This window comes from Oxyura jamaicensis, chromosome 1, assembly GCF_011077185.1.
Source record: "Oxyura jamaicensis isolate SHBP4307 breed ruddy duck chromosome 1, BPBGC_Ojam_1.0, whole genome shotgun sequence".
In the NCBI taxonomy this organism is placed as follows: Eukaryota; Metazoa; Chordata; class Aves; order Anseriformes; family Anatidae; genus Oxyura; species Oxyura jamaicensis.
Window position 1 is genome coordinate 6,866,025 of NC_048893.1, and position 17,223 is coordinate 6,883,247.

General features: G+C 46.2%; 1 protein-coding gene across 2 annotated transcripts in view; it reads right to left on the reverse strand.

Annotated features, from left to right (window-relative positions):
• Window positions 1–17,223, reverse strand: part of FAM107B (family with sequence similarity 107 member B) — a 59,769-nt gene that overhangs the window by 12,271 nt on the left and 30,275 nt on the right. Inside the window, exon 1 of one of the 2 annotated variants that reach the window (XM_035337347.1) lies at window positions 6,775–6,799. The exons of the other annotated variant lie outside the window; for it this stretch is intronic. The gene's annotated coding sequence lies outside the window, so the exon portion shown is untranslated. Of the gene's footprint in view, window positions 1–6,774; window positions 6,800–17,223 lie in introns of those variants that run through there. 2 annotated transcript variants of the gene reach the window in all.

The window sequence follows — 17,223 nt, forward strand, 5'->3', positions numbered from 1 at the left end:
CTCTGCCCGCTGCTACCAGCACTGCTGGAGTGGCTCTGTAGCACTTCTGCGTCGTAAATCTGGACAAAGAATTTTATATTTCCCCATACCTTAACCCAAATAACACAGAGCAGGAATATGCTGCCCTAATAGCACGTGAGAGGCTCCTTCCACTCATCTACACATCGACTGAGAAGGCACAACCCGTTTCGGTGGCTCACTGCTACCTTACTCCAAAGCACGAGGAAGGAGATGTGGATCCGGGTATGTTTTAGCTGAGCTTGTTTCCAGTTTAATACGCCCACTGGTTTGGCAGGCGCTTCCTCGGTGCATGTTCTGGATCAGCTGCTGCTGCACAAGCAGCACAAAGCATTTATCTGCAGTGTCTTGTCCTGCCTGAGCAACTCGCTCAGACTTTGTCCCTGGCTTCTTGGACACGGGGATTTATTTTTTTATTAAATCCAGGCAGAATTAACTGGGGATCCTGGATTTTGAAGTTTGATTTTTCTTTTTTATGGATTTTGGAATTTTGAATCCTCAAACAGAACCACAAAACAACTTTAGTATCCCACCAGACAACGTCCCCATATTAAAATCACCTCGAGTATCCTCCCAGGTGGAAACGTGATGTTTTCAGATGCCAAGATGCTTTCAGAGCAATGAGGAAGAACCCTAGTGACACCTTAGCCATGGAAAGCCAGGAGCAAGCCATCACATACTTGCTTTCCAAGGAAAATACGGGAGATAATTGCAAGTAAGCTTTGTGAGAGCAGCAGAGACCCTTCGATTTGATAATACTGAAAGAATGCAATGAGCCAGGGTGTGCCAGAAGAATGCAAATTCCACATGGGGGAACATCTCCAACAAGCAGTCTGCTTCTGATGTTCTTCATTTTTTATTCTATCTAAAGCGTGTTTTTTTTTTTTTCAGCAAAAGTCCCAAAGTGATAGCAACACTGCAAGACGCATGTAAAGAGAGCTGCAGACAGCCCCCAGAATTTTTAGCAGTTTCAGAGAAGCTCTTAACAACACCGGGTTAAGGTTCCTGCAGCTGCCAGAGCTTTTGCTACAACAGAGCTCGTATGGCTTCACGACGAGGGGCAAGCTCACGCCAAGAAAACCCTGGTGTTTATATGGCATTCAGGGAGTCGCATTTATTTGCTCGCTGGTATTCCTCATCCCAGAAATCGCCCTCCACATATGGAAGCTGAATATAAAAATTCCTGGGAGACACCATGTATTTCTATTATTATACTTATATGTGGCATTTTCACCCTTCAAATGGTTCCCACAATTATTTCCAGCTGTGAAAGCAGAGGTAGGCTTGAGGCCCCTTAAAAAGCAGATAAATAAATGCCTAAGCATATAGATGAACATCAAAATAACAGACTAGTCCGGGGTCCAAAAATCACATTAAAGCTAAATTCATGCCATTTCCTTTTTGTCTTAATAAATTCTTGAATTAATATCTTCCACAGAAGCATTAGCTCTGAATAATACCTCCCGAAGAAAAGACTTGATTCTTGGAGAAGCCTGAACATCTGTTCCGCGCTGTACTGCAAGCCATCAAACACCATTTTTTAAGGCTTACATTTTTAGATCTTTAAACTACTGCGTAGCCTTGTGGTTTGTTACAAGCAACCCAGAGGCATTCTTTGGAAAGAAAGAGGGTTTTTACGCTCCCCCCTTCTGATTTTGAGAGGAATCGGAATAAAAAGTTTTCGGCATGTCCCTGCCCAAGCACAGCCAGCTCTGCCCTGGGTGGAAAGGAAAAGGGCCACTTCGATCCACGTTGCACTTCCCAGTCACCTTCTCAGCACTGTTTGTACACGAAAGCTCACCGCCACTATCATTTCCATCTATATGCTCTCGGTGCAGCGAGAGGCACTTGACTGGAGAGATTTACTTGATTAATCCGTGATTACAGACATCATTAATAACTTCCCACCGTTCACCCTTTAATTCAAGTGAGAGCTGCTGAAAACAGAACGCAAAACACTCTTTCCTGCCAGGATGCTAAAGCCAGCCACTGTCCAAGAAGGTTGGTTTTCACCCACCCAGTCTTTGGCAGGTAAAAGGGCTGGAGAGGTCTGGGTCACGGCAGGACACGGGCACAGCCTGCCCCGGGGGGAAAGGGAAGGTCAGGAGGGGTGGGCTGGAGGTTTCAGTTCCTCCCAGCCCTTCATGCTTCGTTCAGTCAGGCTGCTGCCTTCCAGTAGCAAGAAATGTGCTTCTGGATCCGGAGAGTGCATTAACCTGCTGCAAAGCTGAACACGGAAAGGGCTGAGTGCACCCACTGACCACAGGGATCACTCATTCCATATCCTCCTGCTGCCCATCACTTGCTGTATTACCATTCTGCCGACAAAACAAAGACTGGCAGACTTTTTAATCCTTTGGCTGCTCTCGTTTCTGGCTCTGGCCTTGCCTTCCTTATCCTGGGCAAGTTATTTCACCCTCACACCCCAGCTCTCTCCTCTACCAAAGAAGAATTGTAGCAACCACCATGAGCTCCTTGCAAAACCAATCTCACTGCTCTTTATCACACACTTTGAAATCTCCAGATTCCAGCAGACAAAGTGAAGTAGCAAGCCTGCATTTCTTTTGTCCATACAATGCCAGAACACTTGAACTAAGAGCACCTTCCTTACACTGAGAAATTCATGGACTCTCAGAACACACCCAGCTTCCCTCCTTTGCAGTAACACCGGGATGACTTCACTGGAAGGCGCCAGTAGTGAGACCTCCCAGTCTGAGGAGAGAAATGGTTAATTTCTTAAAAGTATTTTTTACCCTCCTCCTTTAATTCACTGCAGTCTGATGACAGGTCTTACAGCAGCGTACCTAAAAAAAAAAAGTATGAGCCTGATAGATGACATTGCAATTAGGCCCACATAAACACAATCACATTATCTCCGAACAGTTTCTTGATTAGAATGGCAGTGAGCAGGGTCAACAGGGCTCCAGCCTCAAACCTAGGGAGCAGGGTAATGGTATCAGCAATGAACGGCTTCCTTACGTGGCTGCCAAAAGACTGAAAGACCACAAAGCCTCCTGCTCACTTGACCAGAGCGGCCCAAAGCAATCTCAGCAATGTCAAGAATACAGAGAAAAGCAGGGCTCACCGGCTACTGAAACTATTCCTATCGTCACTTTAGAGGATATGAAAACGAACTGTGGCACTCCAGTCCTCAAGGATATCCAGTTAACATTCATTTTCTTCCCTTATGATCTACTGAGAATGTAATGTCAACAACTCATGAGAAAACATCCACTGGATGGCAAACCAGAAGGTCATTTTAAAGATGTTTGTGTTGTCACCGAGACAGAAAAGGAAAGGCAACGCAAGATCTGGGGCAGTGCCCCGTACTGTCACAGTTCTCTCAATGCAAAGCGCCGCCGGCAGCTCTCACTAGGTTTGAACACCACCAGCAGGATCTGTTCCTGTGCTCTGAAGTTCAGCCAAGTTTGGGTGCTGAGGGGTCAGCCTACATCCCCACCGAGGCTGAGGGACAAAGAGCACTGCTGGAAATGCAGAACTGCCCGTCTCTCTTGGTCTCCAGTCTGCCTGGAAAAGAGATACAGGAAGAGAGACAAGCAACTTTAAGAATATTTTCACCTGCTGAAATCACACGAACCAACGGACAGGAATTTACGGTGATCCACAAGAATCCTCCCTACAGCTGCAAGCTCTGCGACGAAGCTCTCTGTCAGCAGCTTTGAAACCAGCTGAGTGAACGTACCAGCAGCTCTGCACGGTCACGTTTTGTCCATTCTTCTCTTGCTCAGTTAAAAGGCTGGAGAGGTACCAAGGACGCTGTGTAATTAGGGGCTGAAGAAGGAAGTGCCTCCCGCAGATCACACACAGGTGGCAGGGAGAGCACAGGGAGGGAAGAAGGAAACGTAAACTTGTTCGCCCTCCCCTTTTCCCAGATAAGCAATACTCAGACAGGGACTTCCCCTGTGAAACTACTTAGCATCTAATTTTTAACAGAGTGCAGGAGGGACAGAAAGGCACAGGATAAAGACCAGCAGGCTGTGAAGGGCACCCATCTTCCCTAAATGCCAGTCCATGCCCAGCCCACTGGCACACCATGGATTAACAGCAAATAAAGCACACTGTGCACCTTGTATCATTTCTGGTCGCCCAAAGCCCTGCCTGTTAATTGAGGATTTACATTCTCCACCCTCATTTTTGCTCAAGGTCCCTGTGCTTACTGAAATCCCTGGATTCAATGTGGAAAGCTGTTTTGATGGCAAGGAAAAGATGCAGCGTTTCCTGCACCTCCCACCTTGGCGTACAGCCTCCTTCCTGCAGAACAGCAGCACGCCACGCACACACGCCCTCCCTTCCACCTCTGTCATTCACCTGGCAGGAATAAATCATGACTGGTACAGGCGTGCAACTGAACACATGCATGTGGCTTCCCCCGGCACGCCGCCCAGGTAATCACTGCACACCGCAGTAAACATGACGTTCCGAAGTAGGTCACTGAAATTAAGCCTCCTAGGAAACAAACTCCACTGCACAGTTTGCAGATTCACCCCAAAAGGTAACCAGCAATTTACTCACACGTAGGTCAATAGTAATACAGATGCAATTCTGAAATGGCCATTGTTTTCAAGAAAATACAAGTTTCAAAAGGCAAATAAGATCAGTTCATGCTCCCTGCAGCTACCGCACACCATCGACGCTCCAGACCAGTCAGTCTGGACCACCACATTTAATACCGGGTCGGATCTGCTTGAATGATGTTTAGCTAAATTAAAACATGGGGTATCGTATGAAAACAAAGTATTGATTCAAAATCGGAAGTTCAAAGAGTCAGAGGACAGTTTCTTCGGGACTTTACTGCTGCAAATGTTAAGAACTATCAAACAGTGTCACCCAGTGGTAAAGGACTTCCTACAGACAGGAACAGAAGCTACTGCCACAGAGAAGGCGGGGGGGGGGAGAGAGGGACCAAAATCTATGTTTTTGTACAAAGTTGTTAAACTTCTGAGCAAATAAACAAAAATCTCACAGCTTTTTGCAGAAGGTCTTATCTTACTTGTAAGACATTCTGTTTGCAAGTACAGCAGCTTTACAGGCCAGCCATTCCTCTGTTACAGAAAGGTTTAACACTAAAGAGAGGTATTTCTGGTCTGGAAGAAAATAAAACAGAGCAGCCAGCAGCATCTTATTAATATGGAGGGTGGAAACACTTCAAACATCTGACATGGGGTGCCAAAAGGAGACTGGTGAATCTTGAATGCTCTTCAAATCTAGTTCACAAGATTTCAGCATGATTCTTCCACACAGGAGAGCAACGTGGTGGCGGTGGTTGTGTCTGCATTTGTTCTGTTTTGTGCACCAGGACCTGGTGAGCGAGGTGAGGGAGTCACGCACGTCTCAGGGAGGCCAAGCAAGGGCCAGGAGCACAGGAACGTGGGTCGTGCTGCCTAGGGGGAAATCCTCTTCTGGATGCTATGACGATGACGACAGTGAGGATGACCAAGAGACCTGGTAAATATTTACCTAAACCAAAGCGTAGGACAGCTAAAAGGTGGAATGATGTTTGATATATATGTAAATATATATATATAAGAGAAGGCAGGTTACTTGGCAGCCCTGTGAACATGATCGGCACAGCAAGCAGAGCTTTGTTATGCACAAAACAAATAGGATGTTAAAAAGGAAACGGAAGGGCAACAACATCTAAGAACTGGAGAACACGCTGTGTATTGACACAGTCAAAAGAGCTCAGTCCACTCGGTGTAAAAAATGAGGAGATTAAGAGCAGCTGTGATTATCCTACAAGTAACAAGCCCAACGATGGTTTGATGCATTTCATTGACTGGAGATGGGGACTAGACAACTCATTCCTAAAAGAAGGCACACATGGAGGGAAATCAAATGCTGAAGTTGCTGAAGTCAGAAGTAAGAAGTCAGAAGCAGTTCGACTGCATGGAGAGAGCAAATTACAAGATCATAATTATCTCTTCTAGTCTTACAAATTAAAAATCTATGAACGCAATTAATAAGCATCTGAAATGGAAGCTGAAAATGAAAACCTCCGCATTAATCAGGTAGCTATGAATTAAGTGGGAGCAGCAGCAAGAACGAGACCGAGTGAGCGAAGTATTTCACATGCTGCTTCAGTTAAAGCTGTAAATCTCCAGGTCTTGCCTGTTGAAGCGTCATGGAGTTGGTGCACCTCCAGATCTCACTTTGTGCCACGTTCTGGTCCTGGGGGCACACCAGAATCCTGCCTGGCACGATCTGCTGAGCTGTCACGCCTCCCCTCGTTAATAATGGCCCTACGCCACTTCCAAATGACAACTCAAAAGAAATTCTACCACCCAGAAAAGACGGCTGTTTCCAACCATTTTTTAAAAAACGGACATAATGAAAAACACACAGTCCACTGCAGCGTGCCAGTTCCCCAAGCGTATTCATAGGTACGTATGTAAAGCCTAAGTACTTCTTCAGATCAGGCAGATATGAATTGATTACCTGCCAGCTCAACCTCTCCACTTCCCTTCATTTTCTAGGAAGAAACCCCTTCCCTAGCTAAAAGAAATAAATTAATAAAGAAAATGTGCACTAGTAAAATTGCTTTTTCCAAGTTCTTCTCTCTTTGCTGGCAAGCAGCTCCAAACGGCACCCAGCTTCTATTTCGATTTCCTAACACAAGGAATATCCTTTCTTAGAAACAGAGAAAAGGAAACAAAAAGGAACACTTTTCTTACACATCTCGTTACTCCACGCTCATACAGTCCCAGCTTACTCACAGGAAAGAAATAAAGCCTTCACCTCTGCAAGTTAGTCTTGGCTCTGGCAACTACATCCACATTCCAGTCTGCAGCGTGTCCACAAAGAGACACCCTTGCTTGCCCAGACCTGTTTTTGTCTGCTCTCAGCTCTTAGAGGTGGATTTGGGGTATGAGGCTCCTCACTGCGACTCAGTCAAAAAGGGCACCACTACAAAGGCAAGGAAGAAAAGACCTGAAAGAAAAGGCCAAAATGAGACCAGTAAAACTCATGACCTGATCTTCCTAAAGGGAGGCACAGTGAGAAATTAAAGAGTAGGCTGCTTCGCACCCTGCTCGTGACCTTAACCAAAGGTACCATAATTCCCTAATGGATTTACAGGGAAACAGTGGGTGGAAGAATGTATGTCAGTCAGAACAAGCCTTTGGAAAATGTCTGATGCAGGAGCCAAGGCACACATCATACAGCTTTAGGAGAGCCAAGTTAGATACACGTGAAGTTATTAAACTGCAGTGGTGATTAACAGGAGACCCGCAGAGAACATGACATGCCACGGTGTGTTTATTGGAGCATCACCTTTTCACCGTTTCATGGCAGGAGTGAAAGTCCTGGAAAACAGGAACTTAGAGAAAACAAGAATTGTAAAAGAAATAAAAATAAATGTTGACACTGGGTCACATCCATCAAAGCCGGTGACTTTTTACACGGTCTTTATGAGCAGCTACCATCAGCAGCTTCCAACGCAAGCCCATAAATCAGGAAGCTCTGACACCAGGGCAGGGCCGACCATCATTTGGTATGCAGCAAGGGAAAGGACAGAGGCAGGGCGTTGCTTTCTAAAGCAGCCTGCCCCCATCCGAGCAGCATATTGATGTGCTCCTCGCCAAACCGAGCTGCTTTGGCCTTTATATGTTTGGCCTTTAGATGTTTGGAATGTCAACATCTAAACCACAAGCAGTCTCGCCAGCTCAGCAAGTACACAGGTGAGATTTCAGCTCATACTCTGGCAGTAGTATGGTGACACAGGACTGTTTATAGGATAGTTTCTAGAACATTGTCTCTTTCGGTTTCCTTAGAAAGGCTTGAGGAGGTTCAGGAAGGGAGAAAGAAACAACCACTCCCTAATCCCTCCTGAAAGGAACTGCTCAACAAATTCCAAAGAGTTAATGAAGAAAACTAAGAAACCAGAGGGATGACCCCAGTCTCTCCACAAAGGGATTGTTTGTTGAGCTTGAGAGCTGGTGGCAGGAAAGGAATTTCCTACAATTGTTGTTACCTTGCTGCTTGACAGACCACCTGAGGAAAGTTCCCGGCTGCCATCCCCCAGCAGCAATGAGGAAGGGGCCAGCCATGCCACCAGCCTCACGAGGTCCTTCAGCTCTGCCCCTTGCATCCTTCCCTGGGGGCTTCAAGAGGATGGCTTGCTCGCTCCACATGCTAGTGGAATGGAACTGGGCTGAAACCTGAACTGGGAAAACTCCCAAATACATAGACAGAGCAAAATGCAAGCAAAAAACCTCAACAGTCCTAAGAGGCACTGTGAGGATCTCCAGCGAACTACCGAAATAGTCCACCTGCATTCCTAAGTCAGATGCTAGCTTACAAATGTCTGATAAAGGAACATAAAATGGGCGTGCTCCTGCCTCTTCTTGCTCATGTGAGAAAATAAAATAAAAAATGAAGATTAAAAATGCAAAAGTCTGTAGAACAAGACATCCAGAGAGCCAAGAAAGGGGCTGAAAGTCCCTGGCATTATATGCCCGCTGCCTAAACAGACCATGGCTGGAGAACAAAACCAGTATTAGGTCACGGCTTGGCTCTTGCTAGTCAAGGTCTGAGGAAGTTGCTTAGAGGTTTTAGAGAACAGAATGCCTTTCATCATCCACATACAGCCAGGCAGCCGTGCCTCTGAGCACCACCAGCTCTCCGACGGCCTGAAAAGGATTTGAAGGAGGCCCTCTCACAGGCCCTACAGCCCTCAGATTAGCAGGTGACTTGGCTTCTTTTACCCAGGCTGACTGAAAAGCTGCCCCCTAACTCCAGTTTTAACAAGAACAGCTTAATTAATAGGATGAATACCTATTGATAACTGCCCACTGCCAGCTGCACCTCTCCAGGCCTGGAGCCAGCCCCAGTCTTTGTTCCCCTGCTGAACGGAGGACTTGGGCTCGCAGCACATGCCGGGCCTACAATCAAGAGGGAAACTTTCAGGCCAGCAAACTATATGCTGGCAATAAACTGCATGGTAGGATTCCTTAAAAATGTCACCACACTGTGTCCCCAGCAGCACGTCACCTTACTGTCTGAGGTATTTGTAGAATGAAGGAAGAAGTGTCAAGGAGAGTTTCTGCAGTTGTCTTCCTGCTCTCCTTCAATAGTTCAAAGGGCTTTTTAAAAACACAAATACAAAAAAAGCTGCAATTAATCATAGAATCATAGAATATTCCGAGTTGGAAGGGACCTGTAAGGATCATCAAGTCCAACTCCTTGCACCACACAGGTCTACCCAAAGGTTTAGACCATGTGACTTAGTGCACAGTCCGAACGTTTCTTAAATTCATACAGGCTTGGTGCAGTGACTACTTCACTGGGGAGCCTATTCCAGTGCGCAACCACCCTCTCAGTGAAAAATCTCCTCCTGATATCTAGTCTGAACTTCCCCTGCCTCAGCTTCACCCCGTTCCCGCGGGTCCTATCACTGGTGTTTATGGAGAATAGGTCACCCGCCTCTCCACACCCTCTCGCAAGGAAGTTGTTGACTGCGATGAGGTCCCCCCTCAGCCTCCTCTTCTCTAGGCTGAACAGGCCCAGTGACTTCACCCAGTCTTCATATGTCATCCCCTCCAGGCCCTTCACCATCTTCGTCACCCTCAAGATTAAGATTCCAACGAGCCTGTATGACCATGTTTTTTTAAACACATGCCTCTGTTTTGGAATCAGAAGAGACTACAACAGTCACTGGTAAATACTCGGAGCACTTCAGTGAACACGTCATGCTTGGTCATGCCAGGGGTAGGCATCCGAGGATTCCTGATTTCTTGAGTTCACAGAATCACGGAATCACAGAATCACAGAATTGTAGGGGTTGGAAGGGACCTCCAGAGATCATCAGGTCCAACACCCTGCCAAAGCAGGTTCCCTACAGCAGGCTGCCCAGGTAGGCGTCCAGACGGGCCTTGAATATCTCCAGAGAAGGAGACTCCACAGCCTCCCTGGGCAGCCTGTCCCAGTGCTCCGTCACCCTCACCGTGAAGAAGTTCTTTCGCATGTTGGTGCGGAACTTCCTGCGCTCCATTTTGTGGCCATTGCCCCTTGTCCTGTCCCCACAAACCACTGAAAAGAGGTTGGCCAAATCCCTCCGTCTCCCACACCTCAGGTATTCATACACATTGACGAGATCCCCTCTCAGTCTTCTCTTCTCAAGGCTGAGTTGTGCTTCTCTGCAAGAAAGGTGGTCTACAAATACAGCATTATTTTATCAATAAAGAGAGGTGGAAGCTTTTTTTACTTTTACTGTAAATTCTTGATCTGTTACTAGTCCCGTAAATCTGGGTAAAGACTTCAACCCAGGTTGCTCAAGTTCCTACACCTACCAGAGCTTGTTCAATTCCTTACAACATAATCACTTTCTCAACCAGCTTGCTTAACAAATATTGCTAAAGCAGAAATTTAACATTTCCTTTTTTTATTATTTTTTTTAGATAAGACAAACATTTTTTTTACCCAGTTTCACGAGGAAATGCATTTTAAAAGCGCAAAAGAACCGCAGAGCAAGGGGAATTCATCGGAAAATAAAGCGGGACCTGTTCATTACAGTGGCCTTGGTCACAACAGCAGCTCTGTCGTTCAGAAGTAGGCTGCCCCGTAATTACAGCAAGGGACCGAGTTACGACAGAAGAGAGAGACTCTATTCTCAGCTCCACCAAAAATTGGATTCGTGATGCCGAGCGAGCCGCTTGGGCCTAAATAAATCTGGAACAGGCTGTGGCTGTCAGCACAAGACATGCTGGATACCAAATGCTGAGAGCACAAAACAGGCTTTTTTGGGTGAGCAGAGCAGTAAGAAACATCATAAATTAGGACAATTCTATGCTTTGTTCTATTATAGGCAGCATTTTGTCAGAAGTTTTGGAGCCGTTTCATGTTAAGCACTCTTTTTTCTTTTTTCTTTTTTCTTTTTTTTTACGTACGCTGGAACAAATGCTTGTTTTAGAATCGAAAGGCATAATCCAAGTAGGTAACACGCTGAATGGAGTTTAGAAAATGAAACTGATTATGTTTAAAATAAGCTAAAAAGTTAAAGAAGGAGATTAGAGTTAATAACACACAGGCTGCGAAGGTTTTCTTGGTGCTGCAAAAGAAATGCCAGGGATTTATGGCTCTTGTGCCTGAAGGACCAATGCTGACATTTTCACTCTGTGTCTATTTTTATGAATTTCTTCCTTCCTGAGTTACTAGCAGTCTCTGGCTTTTTCTTTTTAATTTTCTTTTTGTTGTTGTTGTTCTTGTTGTTATGTGTCTATTGATTTACCATTTAAACAACCACAGTCACATAAAAGACATGGTTTTTCTAAGCTGCACTAGTAAATATGTTCTCAGGAACATCTCCAGGATGAAGGGCCACAGGGAAAGGCTTGAATCGGAGCTGGGAGCCCGAGGGCTTTCCTACCCCACTGGTGAATACAGCACTTTCTTCTCAAGCATGTCAGTAATAAGACAGAGACTCATTTATCAAAATCTGTCCTCTTCAGAACAGCATGCACTCTTCAGCAATCTCAGAGCTCAGCAGGGTGCAAATTTTGCATCTTCAGACACTACATCAATACGAGTTTACTTTCTACAGTAGCATCTAAGATTCCTGTTAACATTTGCCATAGTTAAGTCCCATTTCATCATGGGAATGATAATAACCATCCTGGAAAGTGAACGTTATGAAGTCAGCCTTAATTTATTTTATTTTTCATTCCCTATCTCCTAGATATACAACGTTGTACACACAGATCTCCTACCCACTCCTTTTAACCCAGCAACCTGTCTGCACAGGGATGCTGGCCCACCTGCTTTAATATTATCCAAAGAAAGGTATCAGAAAAGAGGTGTAGAAACACAAAAAAGAGCACATTTACTGTCAGACAGCAAAGGATCCCCCAGCAGTTTTGCAATGCATTAGCTATGAAAGCAAACAGGCTACCAGAAGTCACTCAGGAGCCTTCCCCTACACACGTTTGTCTTTAGTTCTTCTTCTTGTCTCACCTGGGCTGCCAAGGGCAACATGATGGGTACTGACTGCACTAAACCCAACTGTCTGAAAATGTCTGAACACAATGGACGTGGTTTGAACTGGGTGTAGCTCAACCTGACATGTCTTAAAGATGTTTTACCGCAGATGACAGCTTGCTCCAGTCCCAAATCTGAGAAACCTTATCATGGCGATCAGCTCATGCTGTGCCCAGGCCCTGCAAGGAAGCAAAACCCCCCAGAACAAAGAGGTGCCGTCAGCTGGGATTGTGCAACATCTACCAACGCAACACGGGAATGAAAATTGGCACACAGGTCTGCTTGTAGCGCTATCAAAGTCATTCCAGACTGGGAACAGCTGTGCCAGCACAAACACGGCCAGCCACCACGGGGAATTGTATTACTTCAACACAGCAGACAAAGCAGCACAACTTGTAGGAAAAGGGTAGAATTCCTGTAACAGCAGAGATCAGACTGGGAAGTGTAGGTGGGAAAATGAAATATCTCTACTAATGACATCATCAGGAAAAAAATGTAATATTCCAGCTCCTTCGTGTTTGGTGACTTATTCAGGCAATGAGGAAGGGGTTACAGTAGGCTGATTGGAATGACAATAGTTCTATTATTGTTTCATTAGAGCTCATGCCACAAATAGGTTTTACAAGGGATCAGAACCTAAGAGGGAACAACTACACCATCCACGAGCAAGCGGACAGAGTCTCGATGCTCCATAAACCTACCGACTGCCCAAAGGGCTGTACCCTTATCCCCAATGGACTTTGGAGCATTTCAGTTTTACCACTGACTGTTTTCACTCCATCCTGCTTTCCTCCAGAGAAACACAACCCTCAGCTTGTCTTTCACACCAAGGCAACATCCCACTCACGCTTTAGGTAACTGTTTAGTTCAGATTTTCCCGTGAAAAAGAGCTGTCAGTCGCCACCTTCCTCCCCAAACCTCCCCTTGCCAGCGCAGCCCACTAACACGGCATCACGTGGTGATAACCCCGCCGTTCCAGGCTCAGCACCTTCTTTCAAGAGCCATTTCCCCCTCACAAGCACACCTAACCCCACCTGCACCTCAGGGCCCACAGAACAAACAATAAATCTCTGTGGCTCTCCAGCGGTCCGCATTTTGAGACGAAGGGAAGTGTGTGTCTGCCAATTAATTTTCATTCACATCCTACTGTGCTCAGCGCTTTCCTACAGCTTCTATTCAACATAAACACTACCTCTGAAAAAAAAGGAAAACCGCGTTTATAGTTAAATTCACACAGTGATAAAAATGACAGTATGACTTAAAAGTTTGAAGGAAATGGATGAATTTTGAAAGTCAGCCACAGTGGGTTTACTGGTGTGTGTCCACCACCAGCAGTCCCAGCCCCGCTACCAGGGAGATGAGCACATTTGCTAGCTGTTTCCCACACGGTCAAAAATGAGAAGTTTGTAGAGGCTGGAGCACAGGCTCTTATCAGGGAAAAGAGATTTATGCAACGTGTCAGAATCCTTTAATCTCAGCTGAGGGTTATTTCCGTGGCCAGGGGGTGGTGTCATCCATTTTAAAGGAAAAAAAAAAAATCCCTTCCCCAAAATCTGCCGTGGGACAGCTGCGTTACTCCAACAAATGTTTTGACAGACAGGAGGAGACAGCATGCTAAATGAATAAGGCAGACACGTGCAAGACCAAGGCAACAGGAATTTCCTTCAAATTCTCACGTCTCACTCTCCTTCTTTCCATCAGTGCAAGAAATACTTCAGATGGCTCGGTGTGGTGCAGCCGTAGACACCTTCCATTAATCTCACTCAAGACCTCAGCTAAAAATTGAAGACATCAATCACTTGTCACTGTCTTGCCCAACACCTTTTATGCACCCCACTCTCTCTCTTGTTTACACCATTGTGATATTACCCGAATATTATCAAAGGCTTGATTAAAACTATCCAGATTTATAGAAGCATTCATGCCACCTACCTTTAGGCCTTCCACTGCTGTAGCTAAGAGGAAAGCAAGCTCCTTAGAGCATTAGCGTGGTTATCCAGAGGGCAAACCAAAGCAGCTATGCTGAGTGCTAATGTCAAATATCAGCGCTGTCAATCAGCTCCCAGAGACGCTCACCTTCCTCCAGGGGGGTTACGGGAAGTCCAGGGAGCCTGGACAGACTCCCAAACCTGATTATTTATCAGTAATGGGATAAGTGCCTTCAAAGATACCCAAATAGTGAGAAATTCCACCCCAAACTACCTAATACCGAACAAATCCGACTTGTCACTGCTTCCATCGTATCTCCAGCATGCCAGCTATTTCCAGCTTCTCGCACTCTCTAACAGAAAACCATGGAAATTATTCAGTTTAATCATTTCCTGTATTATTCAGCGCATTGTCCGCAATGCCTTGTGGATTAATTACCTAGATAACGAAATGACTGCAGCTAGCAGCTGAGTTGTCAGGTTGAAGGAGTCATCTAAAGCCCCAGAGTGATGTGCTCCTGCGATCTGCTGCATTAAGGAGGAAGCCAAAGCGAGGAAGAACCCTTCCCACCTGCTACACACAGGTGACAAAATCCCCTTTGTGCCCGTGCAGGAAGGTAATTAAACCTTTATGCAATCATGGAAAGTCCCCGTGACTGGGAAAAGAGGAGAGAGGAAAGGGCTTTCATGCCTGGAAAACAAACTGTTCAACCGAGGGGAAGGAAAGGTCACCAAGTGTAACACATCTAGTTTTTCTTTGTCTGAAATCCAGCAAGGAGCCAGAGCACCTCATTAATCACTACGTTAAAGTACCAGGCAGTAAGAGTGGTGAAAACATTTTTTTCAGTCCTTTACGCAGAATCCCAAAGAGTTGGGCCACACCATCAATGGTTCAGCTCGCTGCTGAGCCCAGTGGCTCCCCAGTACCACCAGTAACAGGATGCACCTGCTGCTTCTTCCCAGCCCCACACCTGGCCAGAAGCTGGGACAGGGGAGGGTCAGGCTGGGGGTTAGGGAAAGGTTCTGCACCCAGAGGTGGTCGGGCACTGGGACAGGCTCCCCAGGGCAGGGGGCATGGCCCTGAGCCTGCCGGAGTTCAAGGAGTGTTTGGACGCCGCTCTCAGACACATGGCCTGATTTTTGGGTGGTCCTGTGTGGAGCCAGGAGTTGGACTTTGTGATCCTTGTGTTCCCTTCTAGCTTGGGATATTCTGTGATCCTACCAAATGCTCAGCTCCTCGCACAGAGGTGGCCAGTCAGACACCGGGAACAGGGCACAGAAGATGGGGGTAAAAACACCCCAGAAAAGTCATTGGCTGCGACCCACTTCACCCCCATCGACTAAAAGCCAGAATACCCGGGCTAAGCTGGAGCTTCGGGCTGCCCTGCGCCAATCTATGCTTCTTCTGCAGAAGAGAAAACACGGCACCTCCAGGAAGTGACTCACCGCACTTATCTCAGGATCGGAGAAGCGTGGTTTCCAGGGCGTTTGTACTGATTGCCAAAAGCTGCTCAATGATGAGAGGTGCTGAAAGCAAGAAGCAGGGAGCCCGCCTGGACCCTCGCACCTCTGCCAGCCCCTGAAGGCAGCCTTCAGGCAGAGCTTCTGCTCCCCTAAAAGAGACCGTGGACAACCTACCACCAGCAGCTGGAGGTGTCCCATCGTCCCGTCCCGGTTAACCAGCAGGCAGAGATGTCTGTTTGCAGGCAGCAGAAACTGCACGGCTGGAAATACCGATGGAAATATTTCTGTGATTTCCAGGCCGCTAAACATGAGCAGTTACTCGTCTACTGTGCTTGGTTTTCAACTGGAGAAACGCCTCGGAGAGAAGTGCTTTCCTGAACACATACCAAATGCCACTGAGCACAAATGTGCCAAAGCCGTGGCGCAGAGAGCTGTGTTTTTCAATTAACTTCAGCGGTTTCTAGCTCAAAAGGAGAAAAAATAAAGAAAAAGGGGAAACGAGGAAGAAGGCTTCTTCTGAGACATTTTTCTTTCTGCGAACAAAGGAGGAAATAGGTGTTGGTACGAGCAGAAAGGAAGCCAGATTTACATCTCCTGGTTTCAAAACAAAGTGCTATCAGCTAAAATACTAGATTATTGATGCAGAGAGGGGGCGCCCCCCGCAAGTTGCAAAGCTGCTTAACATTTCAAGAAGCTGTGAGGCTTATTACTCAGTGCTGGAGCTGGGGAAAATAAAAATATTCTTCGAGTAGGATTTGGTAACTCAAAAACACAGTCAAACAGATTAAACGCTGCATCTGTTGTTATAATTAAATTAACAAAGTACTGATAGGCTCAGGCTTGTTTTCCCCTCGTGTACCGTACCCTGGGCAATGACGGGCTGGAGCTATACATATTTCCTGTGCTATAAATTAAAACACGAGCCAAAATCACCCTTCCTGCAACGCTATTAAAATCAAGGCAAAATTACTCCGGGGATAAATCTGGCCCCGAGATGTTTTTCAACAAAGATGAGTCTCAGAATATATACGACCAAAACGGGGCTGCATGGAAATACTTGAGATGTTTTCACTGCCATTCCCAGAGCACTTGTTTAAAAATGTATTGGAACAGATAGTTCCCAGGATTAAATAGGTGGAAAATTTGAAGGCAGCGTTTTACACTGCTGCTTCCAGAGTTGATATTCTTAAAGTCTAGGCGTGGGGTTTATTTAGGAGGGTTTTTTTTCTGGCTTTTGTATGGGCAGGATGGTTTTGTGTTTGTTTTTTAATAAAGCAAAGCATCTGCTCTCTTAGATGGAGGCCACTTTACCTGAAGCTTAGCTTGGGTACCAAGGACTGAGGAGCTCAGAAAGCACGGGTCGGCTTGGAGGAGAGCCACATGGTGCAGAAATTCCACGTTTTCACACCGAGATTTCTCAACTAGATTAAGACCTACTATAAATAACATAAGGTTAGACTCTCAGCTGGCACGAGCTGGAGCCAGTCTCCCAAACTCAATTAATCTTCCTTGGCTTATCTGCCTCGTCGATGGACCGAGCACAATTATTAATATCACAGCTCTCTGGGGACTTACATCTGCAGAAGTGCTGGCAGGAAGGGCAGCGGCCTCGGATGACCTTCAGGTGCAGCAGCGCAATGCTGGAGACCTGCACGAGCGCAGCCGGCACGCTTCTCCCACACGAGTGTGTTGACTGAAGTCAGGAAAACAGCCGTAAAGCACGCGCGAGCTGCTGAGAGCAGCTTCTCTACAGCAATTTGCACAGCTAACAAGCATTGTAGTCCCATTTTTTGCAGAATCGTAGAAAATCGGGCTGGAGGGA